Source organism: Moschus berezovskii, chromosome 11 (assembly GCF_049115385.1).
Source record: "Moschus berezovskii isolate FMDL1 chromosome 11, NW_MosBer_1.0, whole genome shotgun sequence".
Classification (NCBI taxonomy): domain Eukaryota; kingdom Metazoa; phylum Chordata; class Mammalia; order Artiodactyla; family Moschidae; genus Moschus; species Moschus berezovskii.
In genome coordinates this window covers 39,029,621-39,042,963 of record NC_142470.1, presented here as the reverse complement: position 1 = coordinate 39,042,963, position 13,343 = coordinate 39,029,621, and the positions used below count along the sequence as shown (strand labels likewise).

Sequence of the window (13,343 nt, the reverse complement as noted above, 5' to 3'; positions counted from 1 at the left end):
TTGGACATGACTGAATGACTGACACTTTCAAAAACTATTCACAGATGAGCTGTATGATATGATTATTTCTTTTCTCACATAACCTTTTGGTTTTCCTAGCATTAATAATTGTCTTCTTTTTTTTCATTTCCTTAGCTTTTCCTTCTTACTAATTCAAACTCTTAACCGGCTGTCAAGATGTTTATTCACATTAGGTTTTCTACCCTTTTCATCTTCTTTCTAGGAATCTTCTGATTTACTTCAATTTGGCATAGGTGCCATCCTATGATTTCCTTTCCCCATCATCTTAGGAATTCCCTTTGCCTTTTTCCTACATTTAAGCCTTTCTTTCAATGGCAAGCCACTCCAGTACTCTTGCCTAGAAAATCCCATGGATGGAGGAGCCTGGTAGGCTGCAGTCCGTGGGGTCGCTAAGGGTCGGATACGACTGAGTGACTTCACTTTCACTTTTCACTTTCACACATTGGAGAAGGAAATGGCAACCCACTCCAGTGTTCTTGCCTGGAGAATCCCAGGGACAGGGGAGCCTGGTGGGCTTCCGTCTATGGGGTCACACAGAGTCGGACACGACTGAAGTGACTTAGCAGCAGTTCCTCTATCCCATGTCTTCTTCCTGGTTTATCCTCTCATTTTGATAGAGCATACCTCTAGTGCCTTCTCCAGAACAGTGCACAGAGGTAAATTTTTGGAAAATTATTATGCCTGACTTGTTTTTATTCTACTCTGACACTTGACTGATTATTTGACTAGTATGAAATTCTAAGATAGAAATATTTTTTCTAGAAATTTTAAGATATTGCTCTATTATCCTCTAGCTTCCAGGTTTGTACTTGGGCAGTATAAAACCTTTCTGATTCTTTGTAAGTGAATCAGTCTCTCTCTCTCTCTCTTTCCTTACAGGATATTCTATTTGTCCTTAGTAATATTCTGAAAATATGTGTCATTCAGTTCTGGAAATTTTTCTTAAATTATTTCATTGGTGACTTTATCATGACTTGATCACTCTGTTTTCTCCTCCTAAATTTGCTCTTCTATTTCCCATCTCTCTGTGTTAATGTTTTTTTTTTTTCTTTTCTGTCTTTCTCTTTTTGGGTTGAGTTTACTTTCTGGAGCATTTTCTCACCACTTTCTTTCAGTTATTTCACTGAATATTTATCATATTTTAAATTTTAAGAGCTCTTTTTTTGTTCTTTAAACATTTTAATGTAATCCTGTTCTTATTTCATGGACATAATATCTCCTCAAATATTAATGATTTTTTAAGTTTTCTTTTCCTTACATATTCCGCTTCCTCAAGTTGTCTTTTACTATTTATTTGATTGACTTGGTCTCTTTATCTAATATTAAATATCTAGAGTCCATTTCTTTAAAACTAGGCTGGTCAGATTTTTCCAGAGAAGATACTTCTAATATCCTGCCTGGTGGGTGAAGACCTGGTCACCTGTGTTGGAGGATCCAGTTGGGAGAGAGATCTAAAGGAGCCAGTGTGCACCATGACACCATCCCCTAATCTCAGCTTCAATGCTGTTCTTTGGCTTTCCGCTTTGCTGTGTATTTTCCAGAGAAGATACCCTCTGTTTTACCCTTTTCAGATATAAACCTCCAGTCGTTTTCCAGAGCTGGAGGGGACAGTCACCTGGTCACTCAGTGTGGGGGAGAGAATCAAACTACTTCTTTAAGGTATTTTATAGGTTGTTGGGAGAAGCTAATGGACACCTAGCCAGATGCCTTCTTAAACTGGGACTCAGTGTTTTCATTTTGGAAACCTGTTGTATTCACTGAAATGGACACATTAAAGAATTGAACTAAGATGTACTTGTTATAGTTGACATAAAACATAAATTGAGGTTCCTGAAATAGTCAAGGAGAGCAGTATTAGAGTCCCTGTCCCATCCTTACTGAGTCACTTACTCTTTTTTTTAATTGTGAATATTTTACTTAGTCATTTTTGTTTACAACTGAAAGTCTGGGCATTCAAAATTAACATCCTTACCCATGAGCTTCTTATAGACACCAGAAAATGTTTCAACTTTGTGTTTCACATTGTCTGCTGTGCTTCATCCAAATGAGCCTTTAGGAGTTGGCTGCCATCCAGTTTGACTTGGATTATCTTGCCTATAATCTCACTTGGGAAAAACCAAGTCATCCAGGATCCCATTGTGCCCAGCTGTCAAAGCGCAGCTCCTGAGATATTTTTGCTTATTTTTTTGTACAGCTTTTTTGAGTTGGCTTAGGCAAAATTCTCCTCTGGGCACTAAAGACAACATGCTTCCCACTGAACTTTTTCTCCAGTTCACGTACTAACTGGATTGGGTTTTCTGAAAAGAGTTCAATTGAGGAATGGGAACAAAGATTGTAATAGCTTTCTGACCACCACCAACTTTATTTTCTTGGCTCCTTTTGTAATCAGCTTCCTTTGTGGAGCCCTGAGTTCCAAGTTGATCACAAACTCCTGGAGAGCCTGGGAGATGCCAGATTCCAACTCCTACTTCTTGCCATTGGGCTTCACAGTCTTAGTGCTCAGAACTGAAAGAAAGTGAAAGTGAAGTCGCTCAGTCGTGTCTGACTCTTTGTGAGTCCATGGACTGTAGCCCACCAGGCTTCTCCGTCCATGGGGTTTTCCAGGCAGGAATATTGGAGTGGGTTCCACTTCCTTCTCCAGGGGATCTTCCCCATCCAGGGATCGAACCCAGGTCTCCTGAATTGCCGGCATGCGCTTTACCCTCTGAGTCACCAGGGAAGCTCAGAACTGAACATGCCCTAATCCTTTCTAAGGAGGCCAACACTCATTTGTCTGGCCAACACCTGGCCTGAAAGGAGCATGGCATGGTTTTTTGTTTCGTTTCGTTTTGCTGGGTCTTTGTTGCTGCGTGGGCTTTTCTCTAGTTGCAGAGAGTGGAAGCGACTATTTGTTTCAGTGCACGGGCTTCTCGCTGCAGTGACTTCTCTTGCGAAGCGCAGGCTCTAGGCACGTGGGTTTCAGTAGTTGCAGCATTCAGGCACAGTTGCTGAGATGTATCCTTGAGATCTTTTTGCCATCAGTCCATAACCTGTTAGTTGGATTTGGACTTTAGGTATATGATCTGTGGCTAGGGAACAACAGGAAGCTATATCTCATTCACACAGGCATTAACTCTAGGACTCTGGTCTCAGAACTTCAGCTCTGATTGCCTGAGCGAACACTCAAACACTCAGAGTTAGGATGTCCTCCTAGGGGTCTTATTCTGTCTCTTTAGAATTATGATGCTTAGAGTATGTGTTCTGTAGATGAGTACCAGCCCATTGACTGGTCCATGGTGAGATAAGTACAGAAATTAAGAATAAAATTTATACTATATAAATTACATATAATTTACAGAATATCTGAAACACTTTGGAAATGAAAAGGGGAATATGATTCTGCACCTCCAGTTCCAATGTGTGGGGGTTTTCCACTCACCACCTATTCACTGACACTAGTTAAGTGTTCTACAATTTTACTCTGATACTATCTCCTTGGAGATAGCATCAGATCCCACAGGTTAAGGACTCAGTCCTACAAGGCTGAAACCCCTGTTTCAGATGCCAATCACAAGTTCAGGTCATCACTTGTGCTTCTGGTTATGAATCAAAGATTTAAGTGACCCACTCCTTGGGTTCCATTAATTTGCTAGAGCAGATCATAGAACTCAGAGAAATATTTAGCTTATTAGCTTATCAGTTTATTATAAAAGAATATAACTCAGAAACAGTCAGATGAAAGAGACACATAGGGCAAAATATGTGGGAAGGGGCTCAGAGCATCCATGCCCTCTCCTAGAGCATCTGCTCTCACACCATTGTCTTACAGCTGGCTGTTCACCAACTTAGAACCCGAGGTTTTGAGTTTCTATGGAGGCTTCTTTATACAGGCATGATTGATCGAATCATTGGCCATTGGCAATCATTCAACTTGCAACCTCCATCCCTGATCCCCTCCCAAGAAGTGGGTAGGGAAGGGGACAGGGTGACTGAAATTTCCAATCCTCCAATCACACAATTGTTTCCTCTGACAACCAGCCCTCATCCTTAGGAATTGTCCAAAAATCACTTCATTAATATAAACTCAGATATGGTTGAAAGGGATTTACTGTGATTATCAAGACACTTCTATTGTCTTATCTCTTAGGAAATTCCAATGGTTTTAGGAGTTCTGTGCCAGAAGCAGGGATACAGACCAAGTATATATTTCTTATTATAAATCACAGCATCATAAGGGACTACTAATAATTATGCCAGGACACCAGATATTACCTGGACTGTCAGGCAAACAAGAACATATGGTCACCTCCTCCATAGATTTCACTGGTGGTAGAGCACTGTGGTATGCCTTTCAAATGACCTCTTGAACCTCTCTTTTCCTGAGTGTGATATACCCTAATTTCCAAATTCCAGGCCGCATGCCCCTGATAAGATAGCCCAGCAATTACAGTTTTGCCCACCACTTCCTAAACCATTCTTGGAAATTGGTTTATAATTGGACATGTTGTCTTGCCTACTTGCCCCATTCTGAGACTTCCTTCCAGTGACTGTTTTCCCCCAAGAGAGTATTTCTGACAGCAGGCTTCAGTCTTCAGCCGTACCGCAATGAGGAGGCGTAAAATATGATTCATGGTCATGATTATTAAATAAACTTCTGAGTGCAGCAGTAGCTTCAATTCATTAGAAATTTCAGAGTTTAAGTGCTTCTTGGCAAATATTTTCTAAATAGTCCTGGTAGATTTAACAAGAAGTCAGAGATTAGACAATGGGAAAAATCAACAGTTTTTCAGCCACCCCTCTGCTAGGAGCATCTGTGAAATATCATGCATTTCTTGGGAATTATTATAGTAGTCTTCAAATGTTTTCACTAACATAATCATTAAGTTTTTTTAAAAAAACCCTATATTCCTTCATCTATTTTAAAGCTGACATATAAGAATTTTCACCACAAGTCCAAATAATTACAAAGGATATAATTTATGCCATCTCATAAATACTGTCATTTAAAAATGAAACTATTCCATCACTCCTTTTAATGTATAGAATGGAGACAAACTACTATATATTTAATAGAATATAAATACTCACCATCATCCATTTAAAAATACTCTCCTTCTCCAACAACTAAGAATTTCACAGCTATTCTTTTTTCTTCTAGAATGCATATTTCTAATTCCCCCACAGAAGCTTATCCTATAGTAATAAATGCTTGGTGTTTTTTTTTCATTGACTGGATCATTTTATTTCTTCACAGTAAAAACTAATTAATTCTTAGTTTTTAATTTCCTATAAGTATAAATTTCTAAGTGTTTAAAAATTTTCTTCTGATTGACAATTATTAGCTTTATACAACTAATTAAAACCATATAAATATAACACAAATTTTGATAAATTGACAAAAAGTAGAAATATATTGGGAATGCATTTTTTTCAGTTATTTATCGATCTTTAAGGCAGGGAATACATTTTTTAATTGATGTATAATTGATTTACAATGTTGTATTAGTTTGAGGTAAACAGCAAAGTGATTCACCATATATTTTATATATATATAATACATGTGTGTGTTATACAGTTGTTCCTTATTATTTATTTTACATACAGCAGTTTGTATCTGTTAACCCCAAACTCCTAATTTATCCTTTCCCCCCTACCTTTCTCCTTTAGTAACATAAGATTGTTTTCTATGTCTGAATATGTTTCTATTTTATAATTAAGTTCATTTGTATACTTTTTTTTAAGATTCCACATATAAGTGATATTGTATGATACTTGTCTTTCTCTGTCTGACTTTTTTTGCTTGGTATGATAATCTCTAGGTACAACCATGTTGCTGTAAATGGCATGATTTCATTCTTTTTTATGGCTGAGTAATATTCCATTGGGGCTTCCCAGGTGGCTCAGTGATAAACAATCCTCCTGTCAAGCAGGAGACATGGGTTCCATCACTGGGTCAGGAAGATCCCCTGGAGAAGGATGCAGCAGTCCACTCCAGTATTCCTGCCTAGGAAATCCCATGGACAGAGGAGCTTGGTGGGCTACAGTCCATGAGGTCGCAAAGAGTCAGACATGACTTAGCGACTAAACAACAACAATATTTCATTGTTTGTGTGTGTATGTACATATGTATCACATCTTTATCCATTCATCTACAGATGGACACTTAGGTTGCTTCCAAGTCTTGGATATTATAAATAGTGCTGCTATGAATATCAGGGTACATGTATATTTTTGAATTATAGTTTTTATCTTTTCTGAGTATATGCCCAGGAGTGTGATTGCTGGATCATATGATAACTTTATTTTTAGTGTTTTAAGGAACCACCATACTGTTCTCCTTAGTGGTTGCACCAATTTATAGGAAATGCATTTCTTTACAAGATAAATAGGGCTTTAAAATTTTTAGTTCATTAATCCCATCAATTTTGTGTCTAGTTTTTATTTTTATAGGTGTAAACACTGGGGAAACTTGTTCAGTGCCTACCCAGATGGGACCTGAAGTTTCCTTCAGTAGGACCACTTATTTCCTTGCATGCCTGAAATATAAGCCCCTTCGAAAATGGTATGGGATCTAGTCTCAAAAATTACTTTGAACAATGTATCAACTTTAACTTGATTCATCTTTTAAAGATCTATCAAAAGCAAAAAAAGAAAAAGAAAACTACTACTTGCAGAAATTTATTATGCAGTCTTTGGAGCCATTCACATCCTCGGTTACTGGGAAATATACAATAAAGGTTCTAACAAGGTTTAGTAGGGCTTCCCACGTGGTGCTAGTGGTAAGGACTATGCCTGCTAATCCTGAAGATGCAGGTGTCATGGGTTTGATCCTGGATTGGAAGGATCCCCTCGCATAGGAAACGCACCCCACTTTGGTATTCTTCCCTGGAAAATTTCATGGGCAGAGGAGGCTGGTGGGCTACAGTCCACAGGGCCACAGAGTCCGACGGACTGAGTGACTGAGCACACACACACACACACACACACAGATTTAACACACGACCGCTATTCTTTCCCTTAGAGCCACCTAGTTTAACCCAATATTTTCAAGACAGGTTGAAAAAATAGAAATAATGTTAATTTCAAAGCACTCTTTCCAATATAATATTTCTTAATAAAATTCTATTTTTATAATCTGATTTAAATATACTTTTGCCAAAACTATGGAGATAGATTTTACTTATTTAATTTGTAAATTCATTTAACTTGAGTACTTCCTGTAATCTAAATAGTAAACTCACTCCTCTTGGTCAAAGCAACCACATAAATCACACTTACTTTGTGAGAAAAGTCTGGCTTCTTTTTTCCCCCTTAACTTTATTCACAATACATATACAGTGTCTGTTTATATGTTTCAAGAAAGATTACAAAGAATTTTGAGGTAAATTATAGATAGTATCTGGCAACATTACTGAAAACAATTGAGATTAAAATACTATAGATCTAATATAATTGGCCTTTTCCCTTTTTATATTACAAAACAAGATGAAAATAATATACTATTTCTTTATTATTTATTTTGGAATAATGAGCTAACTTGTGTAGCTGAAGTTACAAGAAGGTTATTTATTAAACAAGGAGCATGAAAAAAAGCATTGAATGTTTTTTGCTAAGTATGTGTGGCATGTATCAAATACAAATGTTTGGCTTCTCATGTTAAGAATCATGTATAAAAATCAGAAATACCCTGATAACGCTTTAGTTATTATGTTCAAACTTTCCTGTGTATCTAATAAAAAAGAAAGGTACTGCTAAAACTAATTGGCCTGGCAGCTGACATCTACTTTTAATTTTTGTTTTTATTCAGTTTTAGAAAATATTAAATAATTAGATGAAATAAGATAAAGATTGACTATAGCTGCTTTATAAAATATATTTTAACGTATTGATTCACAATGACTTTTAAACAAAATCTTCATCTAAAATCATATATCATAGTCCCAGAAAACAGACAAATTATGTTGGAGTTGTACTGCTTATTCAGTTTGAACATGCTTTTCTTTCTAGCTAAGATATTTTAAGGATGACTATTAAGAGTTTCCTAAAAGAACTGCTTGTATTTAAAAAGCTGCTTATAGACTTCAATATTTTTCACCAATGCTTTCTTTGCTTTCCCCACATGGGACTCCTCCTAAAATATGATGTATCCTATGTTACTCAATTGTGAAAAAAGAACGCATTTGAGTCAGTCCTACTAGCTTTGTTCGTAGTGATGATTTCTAAGGCCCACTTGACTTCACATTCCAAGATGTCTGGCTCTAGGTGAGTGATCACACCATCGTGATTATCTTAGTTGTGAAGATCTTTTTTGTACAGTTCTTCTGTGTATTCTTGCCACCTCTTCTTAATATCTTCTGCTTCTGTTAAGTTCATAACATTTCTGTCCTTTATCGAGCCCATCTTTGCATGAAATGTTCCCTTGGTATCTCTAATTTTCTTGAAGAGATCTCTTGTCTTTCCTATCTGTTGTTTTCCTCTATTTCTTTGCATTGATTGCTCCAGACATCTTGGAATGTGAATTCAAGTGGGCCTTAGAAAGCATCACTACGAACAAAGCTAGTGGAGGTGATGGAATTCCAGTGGAGCTATTTCAAATCCTGAAAAATGATGCTGTGAAAGTGCTGCACTCAATATGCCAGGAAATTTGGATAACTCAGCAGTCGCCACAGGACTGGAAAAGGTCAGTCTTCATTCCAATCCCAAAGAAAGGCAATGCCAAAGAATGCTCAAACGACCGCACAATTGCACTCATCTCACACACTAGTAAAGTCATGCTCAAAATTCTCCAAGCCAGACTTCAGCAATATGTGAACCACGAACTTCCAGATGTTCAAGCTGGTTTTAGAAAAAGCAGAGGAACCAGAGATCAAATTGCCAACATCCACTGGATCATGGAAAAAGCAAGAGTTCCAGAAAAACATCTATTTCTGCTTTATTGACTATGCCAAAGCCTTTGACTGTGTGGATCACAGTAAACTGTGGAAAATTCTGAAAGAGATGGGAATGCCAGACCACCTGACCTGCCTCTTGAGAAACCTATATGCAGGTCAGGAAGCAACAGTTAGAACTGGACATGGAACAACGGACTGGTTCCAAATAGGAAAAGGAGTATGTCAAGGTTGTATATTGTCACCCTGATTACTTAACTTATATGCAGAGTACATCATGAGGAACTCTGGGCTGGAAGAAACACAAGCTGGAATCAAGACTGCTGGGAGAAATATCAATAACCTCAGATATTCAGATGACACCACCCTTATGGCAGAAAGTGAAGAGGAACTCAAAAGCCTCTTGATGAAAGTGAAAGAGGAGAGTGAAAAAGTTGGCTTGAAGCTCAACATTCAGGAAACTAAGATCATGGCATCTGGTCCCATCACTTCATGGGAAATAGATGGGGAAACAGTGGAAACAGTGTCAGACTTTATTTTTTTGGGCTCCAAAATCACTGCGGATGCTGATTGCAGCCATGAAATTAAAAGACGCTTACTCCTTGGAAAGAAAGTTATGACCAACCTAGATAGCATATTAAAAAGCAGAGACTTTACTTTGCCAACAAAGATCCATCTAGTCAAGGCTATGGTTTTTCCCGTAGTCATGTATGGATGTGAGAGTTGGACTGTGAAGAAAGCTGATTGCCGAAGAATCGATGCTTTTGAACTGTGGTGCTGGAGAAGACTCTTGAGAGTCCCTTGGACTGCAAGGAGATCCAACCAGTCCATTCTAAAGGAGATCAGTCCTGGGTGTTCATTGGAAGGACTGATGCTAAAGCTGAAGCTCCAATACTTTGGCCACCTCATGCGACGAGTTGACTCACTGGAAAAGACTCTGATGCTGGGAGGGTTGAGGGTAGGAGGAGACGGGGCCGACAGAGAATGAGATGGCTGGATGCATCACCAACTCGATGGACATGAGCTTGAATGAACTCCAGGAGTTGGTGACGGACAAGGAGGCCTAGCGTGCTGTGATTCATGGGGTTGCAAACAGTCGGATACGACTGAGCGACTATCAGTTCACTTCTTTTTCTTTTTTAAAATTTAATTTTAGTTGGATGATAATTGCTTTACAATGTTATTTTGGTTTCTGCCATACACCAGTGTGAATCAGCCATTAGTGTACATGTATCCCCTCCCTCTTGAACCTACCTCACATCCCCCCCGCCACCCCTCTAGATTGTCACGGAACACCAGGTTGAGCTCCCTATGTTATACAGCAACTTCCCACTAGCTATGTATTTTACATATGGTAATGTATGTATTTCAATGCTACTCTCTCAATTTGTCCCACCCTCTCCTTCCCCTGCTGTGTCCACAAGACTGTTCTCTATGTCTGCGACTCTATTCCTGCCCTGCAAATAGGTTCATCAGTACCATTTTTCTATATTCCATGCATGCATGTGTGCTCAATTGCTCAGTAGTCTGACTCTTTGCAACCCCATGGACTGTAGCCCTCTAGGCTCCTTTGTCAGTGAAATTTTCCAGGCAAGAATACTGGAGTGGATTGCCATTTCCTCCACCAGCTAATTTCCATATATATGCATTTTTTCTCTTCCTGACTTACTTCTCTCAGTTACAGGCTCTGGGTTCATCCACCTCAGTTCAACTGACTCAAACTTGTTCCTTTTTATGGCTGAGTAATATTCCATTGTATACATGTACCACAACTTTATCCATTAATCTGTACATTTAGGTTGCTTCCATGTCCTGGCTATTGCAAAGAGTGCTGCAGTGAACACTGGGGTACATGTGTCTTTTTGAATTATGGTTTTCTCAGGGTATATGCTCAGTAGTGAGATTCCTGGGTCATATGGTAATTTTATTCCTTGTTTTTTAAGAAATTTCCAAACTGTTTTCCATAGTGTCTGTATCAACTTCGATTCCTACCAACAGTACAAGAGGGTTCCCTTTTCTCCACACCTTGGCAGGCAAATTCTTGACTACTGAACCACTGAGGAAGTCCCTGCATAGTAAACATCCCATATTTTTCCCTATCCCTCTGGTCCCTAACTTTTCTTCAGTTACTTATGCTACTAAGACATTTTTCAAAAGTCAAAAAAGTAATAGGTTAAAAAGCAATAGTATTTATAGTGGAACAATTCCCATTACAAATACTTATAAATGCTGGATAAAATATAGGAAAAAGTCTTTAAAAATATAGGTGAGCTTGAAAGAGAGAAGTCTGCAGATAATAAGAAAGGAAACAGGTGTTGAAATCTGAGGGAAAATATTCCAGCAACTATTGCAAATGAGTAGTGGGGGAGTTAGAGGGAACTACCTAAGTTAGGGACTTGGATTTTAAGGCATATGCAAAAATAGAGGATAGGGTTCAGGCCTGGACCAGGAAAGGAAACCAGAACAGAAATCTCTCTGAGAGGCTGAGACTGCCAAAGGGCAGCAACCTCAGTGAGAGGATATTAGAAGAAAATCTGCTCACCAGCACAGGGAGGTAACAAGGAAATCCATCTTCCTTTGCCCATACACTGGTTAAGGAAAAATGTTTTCACTGAAACATTGAAAACTCAGGCCTGCTTCTCACAGCAGTTTTGACTTTGACTTAACACTACCTTGGAAGTCCGGCAATCCCTAAGTTAAGAAATTAACATAAAAGTTGACCCTGGGCCAATGGAAAACCCTGAGGCACTTACATCCTGAAGGGATGATACTTCACCTAAGGGCACATGAGGTTCTCATGGAATAAAGCCAATCCAGGCAAAACAGTTTTTATAATAAAAGAGGATAAAACACACAAAAAAGAAATCAAACAGGAGCTCACTCAGGAGACATAAAGCAGAGTTAAGGCCCTAAATTTCTGAAATATTAGACTGATAGTCTAGAAAAGAGTATAAAATGAGTATGCCTAAAATAATTAGACATGAAAGAAATGTTTTTAAATCCCTGCTTGTTGGTATCTGTTTACATCGCACTGGCCTAGGTAAGCTATGTGGCCAAACGCATAATCAGAGGAGGAGGGGACTACAGAGTTACAGAGTTGGCAAAGGCTGTGAAGACAGAGTCCTTACTGGGGGGCATTGCTGCTGCTGCTGCTAAGTCACTTCATTCGTGTCCGACTCTGTGTAACCCCATAGACGGAAGCCCACCAGGCTCCCCTGTCCCTGGGATTCTCCAGGCAAGAACACTGGAGTGGGTTGCCATTTCCTTCTGCAATGTGTGAAAGTGGAAAGTGAAAAGTGAAAGTGAAGTCGCTCAGTCGTGTCCGACCCTTAGCAACCCCACGGACTGCAGCCTACCAGGCTCCTCCATCCATGGGATTTTCTAGGCAAGAGTACTGGAGTGGCTTGCCATTGAACACAAAATTGTGTTTATTATTGTTTTGTTGTTGTTGTTGTCGTTTAATCATTCCTTTGGCCACCTGATGCGAAGAGCTGACTCACTGGAAAAGACCCTGATGCTGGGAAGGACAGAAGGCAGGAGGAGAAGGGCACCACAGAGGATGAGATGGTTGGATGGCATCACCGACTCAATGGACATGAGTTTGAGCGAGCTCCAGAAGATGATGAAGGACAGGGAGGCCTGGCGTGCTGCAACCCTTGGAGGTGCAAAGAGTCAAACATGACTGAGCAACAGAACCACAACAACAAGTCATGTCTGACTCCGTGACCCCATGGGCTGCAGCCCACCAGGCTCATCAGTCCATGGGATTCTCCAGGCAAGAATACTGGAGTGGGTAGCCATTTCCTTCTCCAGGGTATCTTGCTGACCCAGGGATGTTAATCTGTTTAATAAACTCCGTATAGTTCATTTCATCTTCAATTGTCATTCCCTCTCTTAAAGTAAAATTTTTTCTATTGTTATTTAAGAAATATATAAGAAACAAATCAGAATAGACAAGCAAAATGAATGTAAAGAAATATGATAATGACCTTCACAGAGATAACCACTCGAATAGTCTTCTCAATTTTTGTCTCTCCCTACCTCTGTATATGTATGTATGATTATGTCTAGATTGGTTATGGAATTATTTTAAAATTATATAATATAAAAATTAATTCAGAACGGCTATTAGGTGTCAATGAAAAGTCATGTTTCACAGAATGATATGTAAAATTCATCTGCACGTGGAAAATCACTGTCTTCAGGCACAGACTTTTATACTATATGCAACTTTTATCTTTCAAATGAGATGCCTCTTTAGCAATTGTATCTGCTGGTTTTCATGTGGTCACTGATATTACTACATGCCTTGTGGGATGCTAAATGTTTACATTTTATGAAGTTATATGTTTATCATACATTTTCTTGAGAAATTAAAAGTGTTGAATTTTTATTAAACATGCACTTTTTTTTCCTTTGAGCTTATTTTTGTTAAAGATCTTATTGAGCAGCATT

At 38.7% G+C, this 13,343-nt stretch overlaps 1 pseudogene; it reads right to left on the bottom strand.

Moving 5' to 3' along the window:
• Nucleotides 1-1,952: 1,952 nt before the first annotated feature.
• LOC129540016 (small ribosomal subunit protein eS7 pseudogene) overlaps nt 1,953-13,343 on the bottom strand; it is an 84,255-nt pseudogene continuing 72,864 nt past the window's right edge.